This window comes from Haliaeetus albicilla, chromosome 19 (assembly GCF_947461875.1).
Source record: "Haliaeetus albicilla chromosome 19, bHalAlb1.1, whole genome shotgun sequence".
In the NCBI taxonomy this organism is placed as follows: domain Eukaryota; kingdom Metazoa; phylum Chordata; class Aves; order Accipitriformes; family Accipitridae; genus Haliaeetus; species Haliaeetus albicilla.
This window is the reverse complement of record NC_091501.1, coordinates 25,296,968-25,320,423: the sequence shown is the minus strand read 5'-3', so window position 1 is coordinate 25,320,423 and position 23,456 is coordinate 25,296,968. Positions and strand designations below refer to the sequence as shown.

Here is a 23,456-nt window from a genome sequence, read left to right as displayed (position 1 = left end):
GACATTGAAAGAATTAGCTTAAGTGTTGCCTGTTCTCTCTGTGTCTACTAATGGTATCATACAGAGGACTCTATGATGTAGATTGTGAAGTAGCTGCTGCTGGTGAAATGTGATTAAACTGTTCCTGCGATGTGCCTGGGTTGTCTGTCCAAAACAATGGTTCCTGAACACATCTCTTTACTATGAGTCTGCATTTAGCTGGAGGCAAGTTCTGCATGCGGGGCCTTCCATCTTAGCTGTTTGCTGTAGTTGTGCTTTGTTTCCTCTTGCTTTAATGTTTTGGGTTTTTTCCAAGGTGGCAGACTATTTTCTGCTGCTGCCAGTTATACTGTATTAGGGACATTGTCTTTCTGAAAATTCAGGAAGACAAATTCATGCCCAGGTGGTAACTTAGGTGCCTTATGAAATGAAAACTGGAATTGGTTCTGTGTGCTAGGCAGACACCCTCCAGCTCCTCCTCAGCTGATGGCAAATGCCTTTTTGATGCCTTTGGTTTGAAGGCCTGCGCTGCCGTCTGCCAGGTCTGTTCCTCGGGAGGCGGTGCAGGGAGGACTGTGACTTTCTTCTAGGTGGGTCTTGTACGTTACAGTTAACTTCTAACTAAAACACTTGCAGTAACTTGACACAAACTTTTGGTAACCAGTCCCCTGTAAATACTGGCAGTTCTTTTGTGCTGCCATTTTCCTTGTCCTTTCCTCCTCATTTGGAGGAAGTGGTTGCCAATATGGTGGTAGCATCCCTTGGAAGTGTAAGTGGTACTCAGTACTGAGCGTTAAGTAGTACATACTGTGGGTTCACTGAATATGGGCTTGTGGTTATTTAGAGATAATTCAGTAGCGCTGTCTTGTGTTCTGAGTTATCTATGGAAGAAATCTTAATTAAACTAAAAAAAACATTTTCATGCTAGATATTTAATTGTTGAAGCTGTTGCTGATGCCTGCTTGGCCTGTTGCTCAGGAATGTGATGATACTGTTCTTTTTGTTTTGTTTTGCCTGACAGTCTTTGGTTTGTTGTATGCAAGTTCCCCCGAGAGAGGGATCATTTCTGTGAGTTAGGCAAGGTGCTGATATGTAACTGGAGACTGTGGCTTATGAACAGTTTAGGTATGGGTCATGTGCTGAGACTGCAGATTGCATTTGCTATCATATGCAGCATGTCTTTTGTTAGAGGAACTCCTGATCCCCCCAGCACGGAGAGAAACAGTTATTGAGGGTTGCTGAGGCTCTTAGTTCAGGCTTGCCTGTGTTCCCAGGCATATCACATAGGTGAGAGGTGGCTTCTCTGCAAGTTACTTGTGGTGTACTCCATTCCTTTGTCAGACATACATGGTATGCATCTCGTAGCTTGTAGCCATATAAAGGATATTGTGTGCAGCTCATTAGCATCCCCTAGCCCAATATAACTGGATTCTTGTCCTACAGATACTACTGCTGCTTTAGTAAGAATAGCAAAGCATGGGAAAAGGTTGCTCAGTAAGGTTGTAGCATTTCTGTCCTTAAAGTTTTTAAGGACACATTAAGCAAAGATCTATCAGGTGTGAATTGGAAGTAAATGAATAGGTTATGGCTAACCCAGTGAGATCTTTTCTTACTATGCTGCCTGTTACCCTTATTTGCGTTGCTTTGTTATTTATCAAGAAAGGTATTTCACAAAGAAGAAAACGAGGCCTTTACTCTGAAGAGTCTAGGATATAGTTTACCTGGCAGTAGTGTAAGAAGGAAACTGAAGTTACGTGGCAGAAAGAGTCTTGAAAGATAGGTCCAGCATAAGGTGTGTCTTTTTTGTCTCAGTTATGGTTTAAAGTGAAAACTTGGCAATGGTGTTTTTATTACAGCTGGTGCACATCTTCAGCAGAGAAGCTGAAGGGAGTTGCTGAGAAATCTTCTGTGAGAGAACAGTGGTGAAACTTGTGCTGCCGTACCGGTGCCAATCTTCTGTTGTCTTCCAATCACAGGAAACGTAAGCTTACGTTAGGTAGCTTGAAAGGATTGTTTATACCTTTATAACTTTTTTGGTCAGGTCACTTTTCAGGCAGGAAAACTACTTGTCAGAAAAGTACTGATGTATTTATCTTTCTGGTATAGCGTGCAGAGGAAGGGTGGGTGTTTAGAGTTTATTGCCTTTAAAGCAATAGATTTCATCACATCTGACTCCTCAGTATTTTCTGTTGACTGACTTATATCCTCTCTTCTTTCCCTGACCTTGCTGTATGCTGCTACTTCCATTTATTGTTTAGGGAATTTAGCTAATAGCACACGTTAGTGAATTTTGTTCCTGTAATTCTCTAAACATTGCGATACTTCAATCCTTTTTAATTCCTCCCCTGTGCCTTAGAAGGAGGATCTGCTTTTTGCAACACTTAACAGTGCTGCTGAGGGTATAGGGCTCTAACAGAATTTGCAACATCCAAGTTTGTTGGATGGACCGTATGCTTTGTGCTCCTAACAAGGTCTGTGAAAATGAGCATGTTGGGCAGAAAGAAATACCAAGAATGATAATGTGAGTGCGTATCTACCTGGTGTTTGGTGTTTTGTTTTGTTTTTTTTTAATTGGTTAGGTTTGGGGTTTTTTTGGCTTGTGGACCAGTATTCTGTATTATGGAGAGCTGTCTCTCTGTATTGGTTTCATGACTCAAAAGTAGCTACTGAAAACAGAACCTAGAAGATGCCTCAGTTTTGAGGAAAGGAGCTTTCCTTTCAAAAGGTAGTTGGAGGAGAGGAGAGGAGGATGATGGTGATGTCCTGTTTCCTTGTATTCCTCAGTGGATTGTTGACTATTTGGAGACCTGGTCTGACTCAATTTTATGTGTGGGAGGATTTGAGTCCCTGGTTAGGTATTACCCAAACAATATGCTCAACGCAAGCTGGGAGAGTATGAGGGACTGTGGATACTCAGTTGTCTACCTTTTCCCCGCCCCGTCCCATACCCTTGCAAGCTGTTCCGCACTGCATGGTATAATTTGTGTATTGGCAGATAAACAGAATGAGTCTGAGTGTATAAACCCAGATGATTAGCCTGGCCTCCCCTTTCCTGGGTGAGTACCCTTGAACTCCAATTTCTGCTGAACCCAATAGCTGTGACTCCTGCCTGGACCTCCTCAGGCACGTATGGCTCCTCCCCACCATCTTGCTGCATGTGAGTAAGCTTTGGTGGTCATCACAAGTCACCTGCAGATTGTCCTTCCTTTACCTTCACAGAGCTTCTGTGACAGAGCTCTCCAGCTGGCCTGTATGGCTCTTGGGGTGCAGCTACCCTTTGGATACATTAGCAGATGTGCTGAGGAAAAATACCCCATGGTAAGGAGTTAACCATGTCCTGGCTTATAGATTTGCCACATATTTTGATGAGGAGTACCCTCATGTTGGCCAGTGTACCTTGAAATCACTATTAACTGGTTAAGGTGAAATGAAAATAATTATTTATAACATCCAAAATATATAGTGTAATTACAAATGTTTACAGAAGGTGTAATCTCTTTATGTCAGGAGGAGATTGGAAATCAGATGCATCCGACTGGTAAGGTATAAGAGCTAGTGTGCTCTACCAGAGTGTCACCAATCATCTTTCTAGGACAAGGATAAGCATGTGATGGGAAAGCACTTACAGAACACTTTTTTTTTGGGGGGGGTGGTGGTCCTTGAAGGACTTCAGACATCTAAAGCTAGCTAGATTTTTTTTTTCTTCTCCTTCACATTTGTGTACTTTATTCAGCATTATTGTCTTGCTCATAAGTTAAGACTTGCTTGTAAGTCTTGGTTGAGTCTGTGACTGAAGGGCCAGTGAAATTTCTCTTCCTACCTTCCCTGTTTGGTGTGTCTATGGGTGCCTTCCTCTGATGTATATCCCTCTGTTGAACCTGATGTTTTGTATCAATGAAAATTGCATGCAAAGAAACGTTCTGGTTAAAAACGTGTGTAGGTTATATACATATACACACACGCATGTGTGAGTGTGTATGTGTATTTATAGATAGTTGAAGAGATTACTCTCCAAGACTGCTCCTATAGGGGTATTATAACAGTGTTATTCAATGGACTGAAGTCTGTAAAGTAAGTTTCCCCTCTGTAGGCTGGATGGGGTTGGAGAAAGAGTGGGGGACCTAATGGAAGCTGCCTCCTGGTGGCATTACTTTGGTTCTCTCCTCTTTAGCTGGCCACTGTGATACCTGCTGCTCCTTTCACTTTGCTGTATTCTTCCAGCTATTAGTATCATGATGTATTTGTGTTTACTGGATAGTAACTGCTGTGTTACATGTTGGACACTTGGGTGTAGAGACACAAGAAGTTTGTGTCTGGGAGGTGTCTGTCATGCTGGGACTGAAACATCTGATGATCAGGGAAGGGATGGGACCTTGGAGTCTGACTGAGTTCCAGAGGGGAACTCTGACACAGGGACAGAAAATTTTAGTACCTTTAGTTACTATGACAATAAGCAATATAGACGTGTTCAGCCAGAGATACAAAGGAAAAGACTGGAGGATGCTGCAACAAAATACCTGACTTTTCTTAATGAGAAATGTCTGCTATCTTGGAGGAAAGGATGAATGGTAATTACATATTTGAAATAGCACTTTAATGAGGAATCTCTCTGCTTATAAATACAACAGATTTCTCTGTTACCATCATCAGTGGTTGCTTCAGTTATGAAGAAGTCTTACTTCCCTATCTTCTGGTGTTGAAAATCTAAAATAAAATGTAAGAAGAAAATGAGCTAGACATGCCAAAGGTCACTTTGCCATTACCTGCAGGACGGGTCTGCCATTAGGAATCGGTGAAACTCTCAATAGAAAGCGAGAAGGAAAGAAGTCAGAAATGCTTCTGAGCTATTACCTGCATCCCTAAACCTCCCACCTCTGTCCTCAAAAAAAAAAATTTAAAAAAACACCCAACAAAACAAACAAAAAAACCCCCAAACCAGACAAAAAAACCCTAACACCCCACAAAACAACAACCTGAAAGTATTTTGGCCTGAAGTCCGTATTCTAGACCATATCTAGTATGTTGCTTGACGTACTTTATTCCAGGTGCCTTCCCAGCAAAGATCAGTGAGCTCTCTACTTCCCAGTGGGCAGGTGGCTGACTGACTGCCAAGTGCAGTATGCTGTTTAAACCTCATTGATCCCCAGTGCTGACCTGTAGTTGTGTGCGGTGGCAGAACATTTCTTTTAAATACTTTTTTTTTCTTCTGCACTGAAAGGCTGAAGATGCACCAACATGCTCCTTTGCCAACAGTTTCTTGTTTGTTTTTCTTTTTTTTATATTGTACCTACCGATATATCCCTTAACTTTGAATACTGTTGGCTTTAAAATATTTTATATGTGTGTATGTGTGCATACATACATCCTGTATATAGTATGTATATACTATACCTACAGATGATGTATGTATAGTATGTATTTTCTGTACATAGAAACTGTACATGTATAGTTTACTTCTTGTGATGCTGCTTGGCCCCCTCTTAATGTTCTTTTGCTTGACTGGAACGCTTGTGTCTTGCTGCTAGGCCAGTAGCAGTGTTGCAATGCATCGCTTTTGAAAAATGAATGTTTCTGTTTGATCTTAGGCTTTATAGGAGTTAATAAGTTTATCCAAGTCCAGAAGATTATTTGGTTTTAGGCCAATCAGTTTTTTGAGAAAGATTATGATTAACCAAGAGGCACAGTGTAAATTATTACACCGTGAGTCCTAGTTCTTGATTTTTTTTTTTCCTATGGGTGCTGATTCAGTTAAGTAACCATCAGCAAAGTAAAGGATGAGTGGATACTTCTGTATCCACAGCCTGTCTGTAGTTAACTGCACTTACTATAACATCACATCATTCAGAACTCTACTCTTGTCTTTATTTCCCTGCCCAGGCACTGTTAGTAGAATAAAAAGCAGATTCCAGGAAGTTTTATGTGTAGATAATATGCCCCTTTTCTAATTAAGAATTTGACTTACTAAAATTATATAAAGATAAAAAGGTTATTAAGGTAGAAGTGAAAAAACAAGTTTACTCAATCCCTAAACCTTGTTATCAAAGCCGTATGGTGGGATCTTAGCTTAACCATGTTCTCTCTGTGTAATTGTGTAAGATGAGATTGGCAACCAAGCAATAAAGCACAAGTCAGCAAGCTCATTGTTATAAAACCTTGAAATTTAGAACCAAATTTGATCTGCCTCTATTTCTTTCTTAGGGCAGCCTAACAAAAAGGAAAATAGGAGTTTTGTGGTTCGTTTGGCTTGAACAGTGACGTTTGACATACTGAATTTTGTAATATTCCCTCTATTTTCCAAGTGGGGCTGGTCATGGTACTCTTGGCTTACTTGTCTGTACCCTGGCATATATAAACCAGAAGATGCACAATTGCAGGTTACATGCTGAATCCTGAGGTGCAGATGATCTGCTAGAGATAATGCTTTTTAATTTGCAATAGTAACAAAATTACTAGTAGTAACCTTTAGTAGGAAGTGGAATTGCTGCCTGTTGTAGGTGTGCATAAGCACCACTCTGCCGGTGTGCTGTACAAATCAACACGGAAGCCTACATCATCCTGAGGTAGTGGTCAGAGAAGGGACTACATTAGTCAAGGATAAGGGGCAGGAGCAGATGTACACGCTGTAAAGCAATGGTTTGTTTCAGTAAGGGATGTTCGGTGTGAAATTGCAACTTTGCCAAAGTTGAAGGCAAAGCTCGTGTCCCAGCAGAGCAAGGATTTTTGTCCCAAAATAGTGTGCATTTCTGTATAGTTTAAGTTCATATGGTAGAGTGCTAAGGTTGATGTTTGAAGTTTGACAGTAATAAACATGTTCTGGAGACAGTGTGGAAAGGTGCCCAGTAAGATTGTTAGACTTGATGCTCCCACTACCCTCCCACCCTTAAGCTAGATCCACAAGGGGCTTGGTTGTTCAGAAGATGGGAACGTCCTTAAAGGTTTTTGTGCTCACCTGTCTGTTTATACACTCTGTATTAAATAACCACAAGCTAGAAAGCATTTGTAGTTCAGAAGAGGGATTGGAGACCAGGATCCTCACTACTTCCTTCACTCTAGCTCTACCCCTTTTATTTATCCATCTCCCTGTTGGTTATTCCTTGGCCATGCATACTGAGCTAAGGGGCTCCAGACAGCCTTTGGCATGACAGAGGTGCTGCTGAGATGCTACTCAGCCTTCATAAAACTGTGGTCATCCTTGGCATAGTCTAGCAGGATTTTAGCACCTGGGGAGGTTTTTTTGTTTGTTTGTTTGTTTTTTGTGGTGGAAACTCTATCTAGCAATCTTAAGACACTTGAGAAGTTCTAAAGATTGCAGTGCAGTGACGTGAGTGCCTTTTGTGGGCTGTTGTCTTGGATGCTTGTGGAGTTTTTTGTTTGAGGTGTTCTTGTGTGTGTAGAGAGTGTGAGTTCCCTGCGTGCTTTTACCTGTGTTGCACGTGTCTACTTTCCTCATGTTCCAAAATGTTTACTAGCTGTAATTTTGGCACATAATTTCAGAGAAGACACATGATATCATGGCCAACCAGGGCATATGTTCATTAAATGTAAAATGCCCTGCAGTGCAATATCTCCTGTGTTAGAGATTCACTTTGAGCTTATTTGAGGCACTGTATCCAGTATGTTTTTTTCATATGGTAAAGAGTTGAAGGGCAAAAGTAAATGCATGTGCTGTTAGGAGACGAATTTTTTTATGAGGTTAAGAGCAAACAGTAAAAATACTAGGCTGCTGTTTGAATTCAGTTGTGTGCGGTTTTTTTTTCCTTTCAGTAGCTGGTGCATATAGAAATTAACTCTGGAAATGGTAGGTGAGTCTGTTCTAATGCAGTGAAAACTGGGACTCTATGATTGCAGGCTGCAGTCCTCTAGTTGATACAGTTGGGATACCCCTTAGAAGTCACTTGTGCAACTTGCACAGACAGAAATAACAGAGTGTGAAGTGTAGTTCGGTGTTGCAGTAGAAGACCTGAGAAGCTCAGTCAATAAAACTAGATTTGTCCACCATGGTGTATCAGCCTGGCAGTGATGTATTCTGCCCAAGGGAGAGGTGTAACAGCAGGTATAGTACTGCCTTTCAATCTGCCTACTGAGCTGCGGCTGCGGAGTCAAGGGGACAGCGTCACAGGCTGCTAGTAAGTTACTCTGCTGTGCAAGAGAAACCTGTGCATTTCATGCCTCGGGAGTAGTGAGGCACAGCAGCAATCCTTCAGCTCAGTGCTGCAATGTCCTTTCTGTGTTTTCTGATTTGTTGTTCTTTACCCCCGTAGTCCTCTGTTGATATGGAGACTTGGAAAGACTGCAGTCTAGGTAACTGCCACAGGGTGTCACTGGAATACAAAAGGAGTAGTAGATGTGATTGAAAAGGGCTGGAAACCTTGCTGAAACAGCGCATTGGAAACTGCTTTCTCTTCAAGCTCTTTTCATGAACATTTGTGTTCTAGTTGCATTCGTTGTACCAAGTGCCCGAGGTCTTGGTGGCCTTGGTGGCAAGCTGGGTTTGGTACCAGGTGGACCTGTGAGCTGAGCCACGCAGTGCTTAACTGAGAGGTGACTACAGCCTGAAACAGTACTGGGTCTGTGAGGAGGAGGTGGTGCAGAGATCTTCAGCTGAAAGTCTTTCAGAAGTTTTTATGATCTTGAAAAATAAAAATCTTGTGCGCCACTTATTTCCAGTTGTTGATATGAGGGGTTTTCTAAGCATGTATGGTAAGAAAACGAAATACAGATCAGCAGTAATACAGATGGAAGCACATGAGGTTTGGCTCCTGTCCACGGCTATTGATCCTCACCTCAGTACCCTGTCTGTGACATAGAGTTTAATAGTATTTTCTTGGCAACAGTGTTTTGATCATAGGTGTGTTGAAGACTGAGGTGTTCTCATCCAAGATACTAGCGCATAGTAAGTTTTTCCCCAGTGGGCCATTGTGCTCGGAAAAACGTTCATCCAGAACACGGAATGGAACTGGGGAACTGATGTGTCTAGAAAATGATTGCAACACCCTCTCCTTCCCACCAGCCCCAGCCACAAGATATTAATCTCGATCAAATCTTCTTTCTAGTTCATCACCAGCCCTACAGCACCTAGTGCTGCCAAAGTCCACGACACGGTATGAACTGAGACCCTTTAGCTAGTGGGTGAGGGGACAGAGGTGAAATGAGAAAGGGGGAAAGGGGAAGAAACTATGCATCTGTTAAGTGATGGCCTAAAATTCCAGACTTTAACCCCACCTTCCTAGTCTTTGTATCCTGGTGTATCTCACATAAATGAACACATTTGTTTGTATATGTCACTTCAGCTTAAAATGCAATGCTTTGCTAATTCCCAAGTTATTTCTTAGGAGAGTGAGCGTGGAAGGGAATGTCATGAACGTGCATCTCTGTTGCCTGGGAAATGTCATTAAGATACCTTGTCTCCAGTCTATCATGCCAGTAAAAGCCCTTTCACATTGCAAGGGATTTGAGTGGTTCTCTTTTCATTAATGCATTAATGGGAGGTGTGTACCAAAACATCTAGACATCAGTTGGGGAGTCAACACCTTTCGCTATATGCTGTTCAAACCTTTTCGTGCCTGGGAAGGTGTTGGCACTCACCAGGAACTTGAGGCTATAACCTATTTGCATATAACCAGTTTTTAAAAATTAAAATGCTAATATAGGCAACCTTAATGCTTGCCCAAACTTGTTTTCAGTGAGGCACCATGCAAAATTGCTTGTGCTTGTTCTCCTCCCCCTGATCTCACTGTTCAGATTAGAGATCTCTGGCAAGACATGCCTCTTCAGCACTCGGACTTTGGTATAAAATTACTGGAGTCTGAGTTTCCTTATTTAAAATTCATTGTTTCTGCAAACTCTTTCTAAACTCATGTGCCAGCTACGAGGGATGGGGAGCCATGTTTCAAGTTAAACCAGAAGCAGAGTGCCGAGGAAAACCCTTCTCCTGAAGAATCCCTTTCTTTTTCAGATATTACCTGGCTCGGACAAGTGATCATCTCTTCTCTCTAGGTTTTTACTGTGTTATGTCCTTATTGTCGTGGATTTTTTCTTGTGTGTACGGGCAATCCTTCAAGGACAGGATGCATCTGTGACTGACCCTGCCCATCGTACCTTGGCATATTGCACTTTCTCTATGCCTGCTGTGTGTAATTGGAAGCTGACCTGGAGTCCACAGTGGATACCACTTGTGGTTGTGGCAGTGTAAATGGGATACTTCCAAAGTGGAAACTGGAAAGTGTGGTCTTCTTAGGGATCAGGGCTTTGTAAGTCATAGTGATCAAGAGACTTCAAAAAACATCGTAACTTTCATCTGGCTGTGTTTTAGTGAGTAACCCTTCGCTTTTAGTTCTTGGTGAGACCAAGATAATGTGCTCCAAGAAGCAGGGTGCTGCAGTACATATTGTCCTGGTGATATATTTCACAAGTTTTAAATAAAATTGCTTATGTTTTAAAATGTTCCTTTCCACACGATACCAACCACAAATAAAACTGCTGGAAAGGCACTGCTGACACTCTTGATGCTGACTGATCTCTCTTTGCAAGGAACGGGTCAGGGATGTTCAGCCGGATGAGGAAGAAGATGGGCAAAAGGTTGGTCAGGGTTTTATCAATTCTCATTCTTCATAATAGTAGTCTTGGAGGATTTCTGTCAGCTAATCAAAGCCTGAACCTAAAGGGAAAGTTTGATTTTCCTTCTAGTCCTTAGGTCTCAATTTCATCTGACTAAACAGAATTTTTATCTGTAATAGGAAGTGGAAGAGATACTGGAGATGGAACTTCTTCTTAAGTAACACCTCCTGTGAGATTAAATCTTGTTTTTTCTGTGATGTGCGAGTAGCAAAAGCAGATGATTGGCATGGAAGTACATGTTTGTATTTATACATTTGTACAAACAGGATGACTTAGAGTAGAATACTTAACTCTTGCTTTTTGCTGCCTCCCATTGAGGGGTCTTGTCATCAGTTTTAGTATGAACTGAAATTTCAAGTCAATTTGAGTGGTGGCTCAGTTGCTTTCATTGCGATAGTTTGAAATTCTCCACTGTTCTACATTTCCTCAGTTTTCCATCTGATCTATTATATTCTATGATAGAGAAGGCAGTAAGGAAGCATACATGAGTCATTGAGATGAGAGGCTTTATTTCTTTTCTTGAATGTTTGCGCATAGATACTTTTTTTTTTTTTTTTTTTTTTTTTGGTAACTGAAATCATTCCCAAGCTCTGAATTGTACTTGGATATATGGGTGGCAGAAACAAAATTGCTGTTTTATCAGAGATGAATCTAAACTGCACACAGCTTTGTCGTCTTTGGAGCCAAGAGCCCAGTGGAGCTTTAAAATGGAATTCACTGCACCTCTGCTGTTTGCTAACACAGGGTGGTCCAGAGACTTGAGGTGCCAGTGTGGATTTACTTTGTACAACCTAGCATGTGCGGTGCTGCGGGGCCTTGCTTTGGAGAGGAAGAGGATTTGGCTGTGGCTTCAAATTCTGTGGGCGATTTGGCGTCTTGCCGCAACCAGGCAACACAGAACTTACAAAAAGTGCAAACCCATGGGGTTTTTGTCCATGTTGTCTTTGACATCTTGTTACCAGGCTTTTTGTTTTAGTAGTAACTTCAGTATCCTATGAGTAAGTATCACTGCAGGCAGTTGGAATTTTCTTGCTTCATTTCCTAATGAAGGCAACAGGAGATGAAAATCAGACTTTGGTTCACATATTAAATTGGTCTCGAGTTGTAATTGTTTCAAGGGTCCGAATGGCTGGTTTGGTGGAATTTATTTATTTACTTATTTATTTTTCCACATTGTGTGTCTAATTAAACTAACTGTGATTCTGGCTCGGAAAAATTTTGTGCAGATATTATGCGATGCTTAAAGCTTCTTATTGGATGACCAACAAAAAGAGAAGAATAAAATGTTATATTAATTTATTTCAATCTCTCATAATACCTAGTTGCCAGTGAAGCAGCAGTATATAGGTATGCTGCCTACCTGCTGTCCTGTGTTAGGAGATAAATTTGATGCTTCTGTCTGTCCTTGCTTAGTTGTCAAGTGTTCTGTCTTTAATAGCTGGATATTGGGAACATCTGCTGGCATCTTTGTGAACAACAACGCTAACGATAGTTATTAGTGAAGTTTTGTGCAAAAATTTGTTTCTTCTGCTATAAGAGAGATTGCTGTTCCCTGTGACCTCATAAGCTGTTGCTGTGCTACTACTTCTAGTAGCTGCGCTACTACTACTATATACCATCTATGTGAAAGACCCTGCTAGTACAAAACTCTCAAATCTGAAGTTAGATTTGTGCTTCAACTAGGTGTTGCTGTTGCTTTTTTTTAAGTTAGGAAGTATAAGGCTCACACAGTCCTGTTCTGTGTTTAACAATTTCATAGAGACGTAGAGGTGCATTGCTGAGGGGAAGGGGAAGGCATTGACTGTTGCTGCATGTTGAAATGGGCATGTGAAGTATTTCAAAGTCTGTTTGCTAAAAGTTTAGAAAGTTCTGGAGGCTGATGAGGAACCTGATACAAACCTAAGTCTTGGATTCACTAGGTTGTAATTATTACAGCTGTAGTAAATATGGAATTTGATCAGTGCTGAAATGGATGTCATAGCACTTAATGTTTAATGAAGACTAGCATGTTAATAAATTAACATATCAGATGTCAAAGGTGCTGTTGGAAACAAAAATTAACAGACTTGAATTTGCCTGTTTTCATCACTTCTTCTGATGTAAAATGCAGAGGCTGATGAGCTGTCAGTGGTCAAGAATGGATCTGGACTCATTTTGGAAAGTCTGTTTTATGTGCTGCTTCTGTTTTTAAACATACCGATATGCCTGACTTTTGCAGGGTGGAGAGAGACAGGGGCTTTGTTGAACCTGGAAGGCAGAAGTTTTCTGTGATGTTGGCCTTGGGTTTCTCCAAATCAGCTTTTAAATTTATTACCCTCAATATTTTTGTTTTTGAAAGACACTGGTTTCCTCATCTTAAGAAATTTGGACCGAAAGTGTAAAAGCATTTTAAAACCAACCACCCAACACAAAACAAAAAAAACCAACAAAAAAGCCCCAGCTCTGCTGGTTAAAGCTATTTGCCTGAAGTATGTTTCTGCAGAGGGCCTCTTAAAATTGCATGGCTATGATAACATCCAACGGGTGAGAAAAGGCGCAGGTCCAAAAGTTGGGTCCCATGCAAACGTTGCATGATTTTGTGGATTAATTACTTGGGTACATAAATTATTTCTTTTGTCTAATGATCTGTAGTACATCAACTGATGACTGAGCTGCAGTGGTGTTTCAGACTTCCTGTTCTTTATTTTAAATGCCAAATGCCTTTATTAGTATCTAAATCCAACTACTTTTGTTGTCAATGTTTGCATCTGTATTTGGACGAAAATGTGAAGACTCAACCTACGTTTTAATGCCAGGCAATGGGACAGATGTGGGAAGAGTAGATTTATTTTTCATGTCATAACTCTTACCTGTGCAAAGAAAATTGTGGTGATGTGTCTACCTTTGTACCATCTCAGCTTGCAGAAGAAAGCATCTACAAAGGTGCAGGTTAAAGTTTTGATTGCATCAACTACTGAAAGTCTAAATTAAAATAAAGTAGTTTTCCTGTGCAGTGAATCGACAGGAGTGAGTTAGATATAGAGGCGCTGTACCACGGCAGTAGGACTGATGTGAAGAAGGTTGATCTCTCAATAAAGATACAGAAAACTGGTTGAGTGAGTTGGCTAAAAATGGGCTGTGCTCATGTGTGCCATCACGGTCAATGTGCAACAGGGAAAGATAAGGATAGTGCATACAGGACAAAAGAAAAGGGAGAAATTGTTAAATATTGACAGGTCAGGTATACTTTTGGAAAAAGGGGAGAAACTGAGGATGTTTGTTTTCCAACCTCTAATCAGTTAATATTTAACCAGTGGTCACAGGTGACTCATCTCTACTATCTGTTCCTTGTAAATGCAAATTTAAGATGAAAGAAAAATAGGGTGATCAGCGTAACCAAGGAATTATCTGGGAAATAAAAAAGGGAAAATGTTTCTGGCAGGCAAGGAACTGAATTGGCTTATGGGATCCAGCAGGCACTGGGGCTGGTGTGGGGAGAAGTCCCATGAGTTGTGGAGTGAGGTCATGTCGGGGCCAGCTGAGATCAGCTTTACTAGTTGTGGAGCCGCAGCCTCATGTGGTTGAGTAACGCTGGAGCGTACAGGCTTACGGCTGCGGTTGCTACGTCATTCTCCATAAATCCATCACAGATTTCCATCTGGAAACATCTGGCACCATGCTGGTTGAAACTAGCCGTCCCAGCTAGGTACTTCAGAACTAAGGAGACACTTACCTTGGTGGTTTAAAGGCGAGCATGTTATCAAATTAGGTTCTGTACTGGAAGCGGAGAAGATAACGTGCGCAGGTTTTATTGAGGCGCTCGGGTTTCCCATGAAGTGTCCCGGCTGGGTTGACCTCTCAGCTTTGCTGACCGGCTTACCCCCTTGGGAGGGCGGCTGTGCAGCGGCTGGGGGGGGGTGATGCGGTGGCAGGAGCGGAGGTCCGGTGCTCTCAGCTGGACCAGTGGACTTGCACCTCTGTGGCTTTCTGTACAAATATTTGGTATTCCGCTCTTTGATGCCCTGTTTGGTTTAGTGATTTTTTCCAAAAGCAGGGGTGAACAGAACAGGCTGAGCTAGTGATTTGGGGCTTTTTTTTTCCCTAGAAGCAGCAGAATTGATCTTCTCTTTGGAAAGCAGCCATCAGAGGGAACTAAGGTTGAAAAAGATAAACAGTGCTGAGACTGTTCACAAACATTTTGTTTAGAAACTGTTTTGATGCTGACTATTTTGATGCTTTTGATTTTACCCCTCCCTTATCTTCTTAACTCAAGGGGCTTAACAGGAAAACAGAATCTGTACTACTTCAAATTTTTGACCCTACTGAAGTTTTTCAGAAGGCTGATCACAGACTATACTGTGATAAACTGCCTTTTTATTATCCAGATGGCTAGGCTTATTTTTCTTGCTTGTCAAAATAAGGTACAGTGAAATTGAGATAAGAGCGTATTATTGTATTGTTCAAGCCCTGAATATCAGAAAATAAAATGAAACTTACTATGCAGTTGAAAACCACAGAAGTCTCTCTCCTCTGTCATTTCCCCAGCTTCTAGTCTGTACTACCATACCTTAAATGAAGCTTGCAGCATGTGTGAGTTCTTCTCTTTGACTGAAGTCTCAGTGCACGTAAGAACAAAATAAATGTGACCTCTTCTCGAGTGCTTTTCTACCTTGTGGCCCACCGCACCGGTTACTTCCCCTTTGAAATATTTCCTTCACAAAATGGAGCCACAAATGCACCCTCGCATGAAATAGAAGGGATTTAGGTTGATGGCATTTGGTTTTAAAAAAATAAAAAGAGATTTTTTAGTATGTGAAAGGGGAGGGGGAATTGGGTTTAGCACAGTATTTACTAGTCCCCCAAAGGGTGTTACTCAGTCTCTATAGTCAGCTTAATAAGTCAGGCTACAAACCAAGTACATCCTTGGTACTTGTGGATAGCTTATTATAGTAAAAATGAGAATGATTTCACTGTCCTTTCAAAAACATGGTAAAAAGTCTTTGGACCTCAGTGTAATAGTCTTCATGTGAGCACGTGTAATGCCTAGATAACTTTTTTCCCCAGAACTTTTAATGAAATAGGTAAGTTTCTCCAAAGCATTTGACAAATTGGCATTTTCCATGTGCAAACCTAGTGTGCATATTCATCAGTGTGCTTTGACTGCTCTCACTCAGCAATAATATTTACTTGTAATGGCTCCCCCTCCAAACTTGCTTCACCCTCCTTGTTAATAAGGCAGTTTCTGGAGAGCGTCTGTGGCAGGAGCAGCTCTCCAGGTGTGCTGGGACAGTTTCCTGTGAAGCCACCGCGGAGCAGGTAGGTCGCTCTCTCCTGAGCCACAGTTGCGTGCCTTATGCCATGCTGTCGTGGAGCAAGCACAGCAAAAAACCAAAAGTAGGATGGGGTGGGATGCAATGGAAAAAGGGGCTGGATCCCCTTTTTGAGCACAAGCAAAAGAATCCGTGCCAAAGTCCTAGCCGTAATACGCCTTCACATACTGGTGTCAGCTATTCTCCAAGTATGTTTCTGCTCCCTCTGCATAATGGTAAAATAAGGTAATGTCTCCAGTCACAAACTCGGTGCACCACCTACTCTATTGTGCGTTTAAAACTGTGTCAGTGTAATTTAAGAGAGGGTCAAGAGTTCTGCTGGTGAGAACTTAAGTGCTATTTCATTAAATGTTGGTATTTTGCTCAGAGCTATTGCTATCCCACTTTACATTCTCAGCTGTGGGACATTTTCTCCTGAAACTAAGCCAGGATGTGCTCACTTGCACGGAGCTGTGTGCAAATGCCTTTTTTTCCCTTGAGGCTCAGTTATCAAAGTTTGGAATCCAGTGTACCTAACATATATCTAATTTTGTTCCTTTAACACACTAGCCTTGTTCCAGCCAAAATGTTGGTCATGAAGCACTGGGATAAGAGAATTTTAAGCTTGAAAGAAAACTTTTTAATTCTTCCACAGGAAATCTAATAAATGACCTTAAAATAGTGCCTTATCTCAACTCTTGTTTGTCTTTTTTTTTTTTTTTTTTTTTTCTTACAAAAGGAATAAACATTCTTTGAGTCCGGAAGGATCAGAGAGCTGAAAGACTCCCATGTTCATGTGTGTTCTTTTTCCTTTCTATTTATTTCTTCACAGTGACATTATAGATCTTGCCTACCTGAAGAGCCTTATCCTTAAAATAATACTTTGCATCAGGATGCATAGTGGTGGGATAACAGCTGCTCCCCGTGGAGCTTCCTGTAGTTCCAGGGACACTCGAAGCCAGGGCTGCTGCCACCCGTCTTCTCCCGGGCTGCTCCCTCGGAGGTGCTGGTGCAGGTATTGCTATTGTAAAACAGGTCAGGGAACAGAGATGCACTATTCTAAAAGTGCTACTTTACACTGGCCTAAGGCCACAGTTTTGCTGATATTTTGGGTCAAACCAGATAATTTCTTATTAGATTAGGTTCGTTGTTGGGTTTCAGTGGGTTTGGGGTTTTTTTTGGCTTTGGTTTCAACAGTGAGCCTTTGAAACAAGACCTGGGACTTCTGATGATGTCATTCTGCTTAATAAAAAAGCAAAAAAGTTAAGTAGCTGGTTTTAGTTTTCATAAGTATTTAGCATTAAGTAGAAATGGATCATCAGGACTTCTGCACATTAGAAAGCAGTAAGGCAACTGAAAATGCTAATGTTTTTGGGTTTCTTTGCCTTATTCTTCTTTAACTATATGCCTGATGACACCTATGAAGCAAAACACAGACTTGCTTAATAGGCCCTAATGTTCAAAATGGCCTCAAGTTACACCATAGCAGCTTTTGATTCAGAGTTGAGCCAGGAAGATCTCCTCAGTGTTCTTGTCCTTGGAAGGATACTGTTGTGTCTTCTTTAGAAGGACCTCATGGTAGATGATTCCATCAAAGATTGTAAGGTCTTGAAGACATCTGTTGCCTTGAATGTAGGTAGGGGTTAACGAATTGTAAAATGTATGGTTTAGTTCAAGGGGATGCCTTACATTCCCAGTGGCAGTGTAAAAAATATTGAGGTGATCTCTTCTGTCCAGGAAGGCATACTGTCCAAAACTAAAAAGGGAGAAAGAATAGTTAGATTGAATCTTTGCTCTTACAATGTACAGTTAATTGCTGTAGCCCCACAGAGCTCTGCTCTTCTGAGGTGTCATGGAGGAGTTTGGCATGATATTAAATATACTTGCCCTCAGGCATGTTCTTGTTATGTAGTTAATCATGCACGCTAAAGGTGATGTTGTAGCTAATGGAATTTTTTTTAAACTTATATGGAGGGGTTTGTGCTTTAACTGCTGTGCCCCTTGCTTTGGGATAATAAACATAGGTTTGTGTTAGAAAGCTGTTCTGTATTGAGAAACATGTTCTTCGGGTGAAATAATTTATAGACCTTTGACATACCTCTGGTTACTGGTCTTATTTTGGGATGTTGGCATCTTAGGGGTGTTTGTGTATGTGTGTGTATATATATGTATGTGTGAATATACAGGTACATATACATGCACACACATATGTGTGTATATATACATCCATATTTTTAATTTTTCTGGTAGGTTAGATAAAACGCTGCAGGATGCAGAGAAGCAGATAATCTTCCATGCAGTAGAGCAGATGGACAAAGACTCCATAGCTTACCTAGTTCTGGCTGCTTAGATATTAGTAGAAGTAAACCTTGTTGCTAGCTAGACATGTACCTTCCTTGTAGAAGGAGATTTTAAAAAGACTTTTGTGTACAAGCTTACTTTAAAAGTAAATGCTGATGTTTTCAAGAGTAATGAGTGATATTGGGATCCTTTGGGTTTTGGATACTTGGTTTTAATAATGTCTTTAAACAGTCCTAAAATAAAGGCCCCTTTCTGCCAGCTGCAGCCCTTTGTGGTATCCTAGTAGTGAAAGCATCTCCGATGTCTCGGGCTGCAGCTCCATGTGTGCTGTGGGAGCAGATGTGAAGCTTGAAGGGATTTATGCTGCTGGTCATCCTACCAGTCTCATGGCTGGTAGGACAGGTCTGCTACACAAGGCAGGCCTATCTGACCTAGCCTTGCACTCCCGTTAGAGTAGGTCCTGCTCTGTCCCCTCCGTCCGTCCTTCCTTCCTCCCACTGCTCCTGACCTGGTGGACCTGCCGTGAACTTGAGCAACGAGAGCAAATAGGTTTGCTCCCGGGCTGGGGAGTTGGGTTGGTTCACAGAGGGGTCTAATGAGAACCCGTGAGGATGGGTCCACCTAGTCAGGAGACGGGTGCTGTGAGGAAGGAGGACACTTAACTTTTGGTGGCTGTGGACTGTTGGGCTGGCTCAGCTGGTGGTTTTTACTGGCAGGTAAAAATAACTAGGTGACTGTAGACTGAAACACATGAAGGGGACCCCTGTGATCTGCTTTGCTGTCTCTGCTTCTGGGAATAGTAAAGTCAAAAAAGGCTGTTTTAAGAACATCTTAAACCACTGTAGCCTTTTATTCAGTGACTATCTGTCCCTTTTCAGTGAATGTTAAAAACATGGTCACAAAGTTGACTTTTCGCTGTCCCCGGCTTCAAATGCAAATAAATAGTCATTGCATAGTTGTTTTCTGATGTCTTTGAAAGGAAGCTGTTTCTGCAAAGTGGATACAATCTGTTATCTGAGCAGCAGTCCAGCGCGTGGCTGAACTGCTAATCAATTCCTGCGCGGAGAGGATGCCTGGAATATAGTTCAGAAATGTTCTAGGTTCATCATTTCTTAATAGAGGGATCAGACTGATGCATTAGTTTTTCTTTTTGGCTACATCTAGCAAACTAGCACCTCATGGAGCATTTGGAAAAGTAAAATAAGGAAATACGCTGCTTTTTTTTTTTCTTCTTAAATGAACATTTGATTCCTATCAAAATGACATTTGTTGCCTTGAAATTGTATAACCCTCTTGTAGTAAAGTGAGGCAGTCGCTGAAGAACTGCAGGTTTAAAGGGTATTTGCTCTGAAAGCTTGCAGAAGGCAAAATTTCTCTGGCCTGTGCAAGCAAAGTGCTTGGCTTGGGCTCTACCTGTAGGATGAGTACCATGGGGATTGTTGTTCACCTCTTATGTGCAGGTTGTACCTAGGGTTTGTGTAGTTCATTTGCCTGTGCTGATGGATGGGAGAACATTAAAATGACGCTGTACACAACTGGAAAACTCTGAATGCAGAGACTGATGGAGAGAGGTTGATGTTCTCTCCAAGGCAAAGCGAGACAGTCTGTTTCCTCAGGGTCAAGTTATGCAATGTAGCTTGAACTGATGTAATAGCTCCTCCTTTCCAAAAGAGGAGAATACACCTTCTCGCGTTCTTCCCCTGCGTGTCGTTCCCCCTCTATTCATCCTCATTGAGTCTGACGTTTATCTGACCCTACGTGAAGCCAATTTGTCTTGCTAACCTGGCAGAAAACTCTTTCTCTACCAGGTTAATTTTCCACCGTTAATAAGCTGATTTGGTTTACTGCTGTATCCGACAAGTGCTAGGGTTGGTACGAGAGAGAAGGTATAGATGCTGGGCCATCCTTTTCTGATAATGATGAACTATTATAGCACTTAAGTGAGTGTTGCTGCTTGATGACCCAGTCCCTTCCCACCTTTCCTTTGTATTGGCTCCAGCACATGTTTGGATGATGTGCTGAAACATGTTGGCATCTAAGCTGCCATGAAACCACGGTCTCGAGGTGTCATAAAAGAGCTTTACCTGTTTTACTCTTGGTGAGACTCAGTTTTCACAGAGGACTTTAACTCCCTGCTGGCATTAGCCTGGTAAGCGCATACTGGCGTCATGTGGCACACGTGTGTCACGGTGTCTGCCCTCGGATCCTGCTCAGAACTCCAGGGTGCATCTGTCCCTTTAGGTGAAGTCATGTGTCCATGTCCGATTGCAGCATTTGCTGGGTAAAATCGGTCTAATAGATTGTACTTCTGCCATTTATATTGTCAGTTGCATGTATATTGACCATTTCAGCTCAACTGTTTGATTTTTTTTTTTTTCTGTTCCAGCAAACTACAGTAAGAAATTTGGACCCAACAATAAGTCTCTAGTGGGATAAAATTAGATTTTATTTATTTATTTATTTTGGGGGGGGGGGCCATGACTGCAATTGTTCTGGATATCAAAGACTCTTACTAATTTTTTTTTTTTTTTTAAGTCGTTGAATAGCCTGTTCATTCTTGGCTGTCTACTTCTATTCCTCCTCCTCTCAAGTGGTTGCACAACTTGACATTAAAATCAATAATTCCTCATTGATGATTGCTGTCAGGCTATGACATTAGGATTTTCTGGAAATACAAATTCATAGTGCTGATAGCAGACTATATGATTTCATTCTGGAAACTGGCCAGTGCAGTTGGGCTCCCTGATGTACAGGATGCAAGGGAGGAGATAATACAACATTGGTGTGCATATGTGCCTGACACATTTGGTCTGTGTTTTCTATTTTGTTTTCTAGGGACTGCTGCGTTACAAGAGCACATCTTTAATTCAGGTGTGCTCTGATAAAACCAGAGCATTTCCTTGTTATTAATTGTTTGAATATTTTCGTGTTCTGATTCAGCTTTCTTGTTTTCTGCCTGTGCATTATTTATTTTTGCCTGGAAGAGTGAATTAATTGCTTCTTAAAAATACTGCTGCAGGGATTAGCCTGCCACAGGCATTCTACTTCTTGCCTTTCCGCAATTCCTGATGGTCTAATATGTGGGTTTCAGAGGCCTGGTGCAGACCTGCGTTGAGGCAGCACTCTACTCTGAAGCAGATGTGTTCAAAAGGATTATCAGGAACATTCTTCGTTTGCACGTGGGTGGAGTGGGCTCAGTGTTCAAGTGAGAAAGACCACAGCAGGCAGCTCCAGAAGTTAGGAATTGCAATTAGATGCTGGAACAGTCGACCACAGGATGCTGACAGGGCCAAGAATTTAACAAGGTTCAAAAAGGAGTTGGATGTTTGCTTAGGGGTTAGGAATACAGGGAGTTGTCAGAATAAATGATTACCAAACGTTTTGGAGGGAGCCTCAAACCTTATGTTTTTGAGTCTGTGCTGGTTTCTAGGTTATCAGGCTAGGTTACCCGTTACCCAGCTTCTGCTGATTCTAGGGCTCTTAATATTGTAGGTGAGATGCAGGACTAGTCAGACTTGTAGTTAGCAATCCGCTTCGGCAGTTCTGTGTTCAGAAAATTATGCCTGAGGCTTTTGGGGACCAGGAACATTGCATAGGTAGGTTTGGCTTGCAATGTGGTGTCCTCTTGGTTTCAGACATTTTGGGGGTGAACTGCTTGTGGTAAGGGAAGATACTTGCACCCTCAGCAGTAGTCTGATTCCTCTGTGAACTCCCAAAGTGCCTTGGTGAGGAGTAATGTATGTTAGGGACTGACTTTTAGATAGTGCAAGGCAGTGTCAGGGAGACTCAAACCAGTGAGGCAGAACATTCTCCGCTAATAAAGCTATTGAGTGTATCCCTGAGCTGGGCTGTACGCTTCCTCCAGACCTCAGCCTGTATCTTTTGCAGGAGACTACATTGGGCTTTGTAGCTGTGCCTGCTTGTTCGACATTGACTTGTACCTCTTCACAAAGCTTTTTATTTTAAAACATGTTTGCCTCACATACGCATTGTACACACCTCAAGCGCTGCAGTGGTCTTTGGGGAGTGGCATGAGCACAGCAGGTTTCATCTCCTGATGTTCCAGCTGGCTCGCCAAGTTCAGTTTGAGCTTAAAGCTGGTTGAAGGCAGTCTTGTTTTCCCTACTCCCTTGTGTTATCCCTGCCTCTCATGCAGCCAGACAGAGAGCTGAGCCAACTGAAAACTTAACCCTACCCTCTCTAAAAATAACACTATTTTTTTCTTGTGCCCTGACCTAGCTTTCCACCTAGCTGTAAAAGCGCCAGTGACAATATAAAGGAGAGGTCAGTATAATGTGGCCAGTTGTATATGGGGGTGTAGGGCAGCAGGTTTTCCTTAAATTGGCTTACCCTGTATGCAGAGATACTGTATTTCTTCCTGCAATCCTAAAAACAGATGCAAAGCAGAAACAAGTGGGGGTTTATCCCCCCCTTTTTTTTAAGAAAAAAGAAACTTTCAGTCTTTGAGGTTAGGCTTCCATGAACTGTCTTAATCTGCTAAGAGGTTGTTTATTTATTTTGCTGCCAGTTTTAAGATAAAACTGGTAAAAAAATCCTATGGGTTAATTTCAGTGCTTTTGGATAAAAATGAAAAGGAGAGAATTTTCATCATCTTGCTATGTTTGCTGGACAAACCTGATGCCAACAAGGGCAGCGATATTGTCAAGGAATGCTCACTAATGTTCTCTTTCTCTACCAGCAGCGTAATTTCTTGATAGTTAAGTGGTAGGATCTTACACTATGCCTTTACCAGTTTTAAAAATTTTCTTTAGGAAATGATAACAGGATGGATTGTAGTGTACAGAGCACCATGGATGAATGAATGAAACCTTGCAGCATGTGGTCTGATGACTACTGAGAAGTTGGCATTTGTCTGTAGGGAAAGTCACCTTTCTTTTTAATTGTTTGGATGACATGAGTGAAAGAGAATGTTACCTTCAATAAAGCATGGTTAATGCCGGGAAATGTAAGTTTGTTTACATTGTGATTTTTGTGCTGCAGCCATAGTTGAGAAGTGGCTAGTTTCTCTAGAGCAAGGGTTTTCTGCCCTGTGGTTTTCTGTGTTTTGAAGCTGTCTAGGTATCTGGCAGTGGTCAGGTGAAGGTTAACGTCTGGGATGCAAGCTGCTTGCTGTCTTCCAGGTTCTCTACTGAGATCACCCCTCTCTCTAATGGGACTCTTGCAGTGAAACCTGGAGGATGCACCCTTAACTCTTCAACCCAGATTCCACCTGGTTAAACCAGGACAGATTGATTAAAGCATGCAGAAAAA

At 41.7% G+C, this 23,456-nt stretch overlaps 1 protein-coding gene and 1 long non-coding RNA gene across 3 annotated transcripts in view; both read left to right on the top strand.

The window, feature by feature from the left end:
• The window catches only part of BORCS5 (BLOC-1 related complex subunit 5), a 77,046-nt gene that overhangs the window by 7,669 nt on the left and 45,921 nt on the right, over positions 1-23,456 (top strand). The gene's annotated exons all lie outside the window — the stretch shown is intronic.
• Positions 7,383-8,639, top strand: LOC138689988 (uncharacterized). The gene is made up of 2 exons (XR_011328753.1): positions 7,383-8,105; positions 8,241-8,639. It is a non-coding gene; the product is annotated as an uncharacterized lncRNA (long non-coding RNA).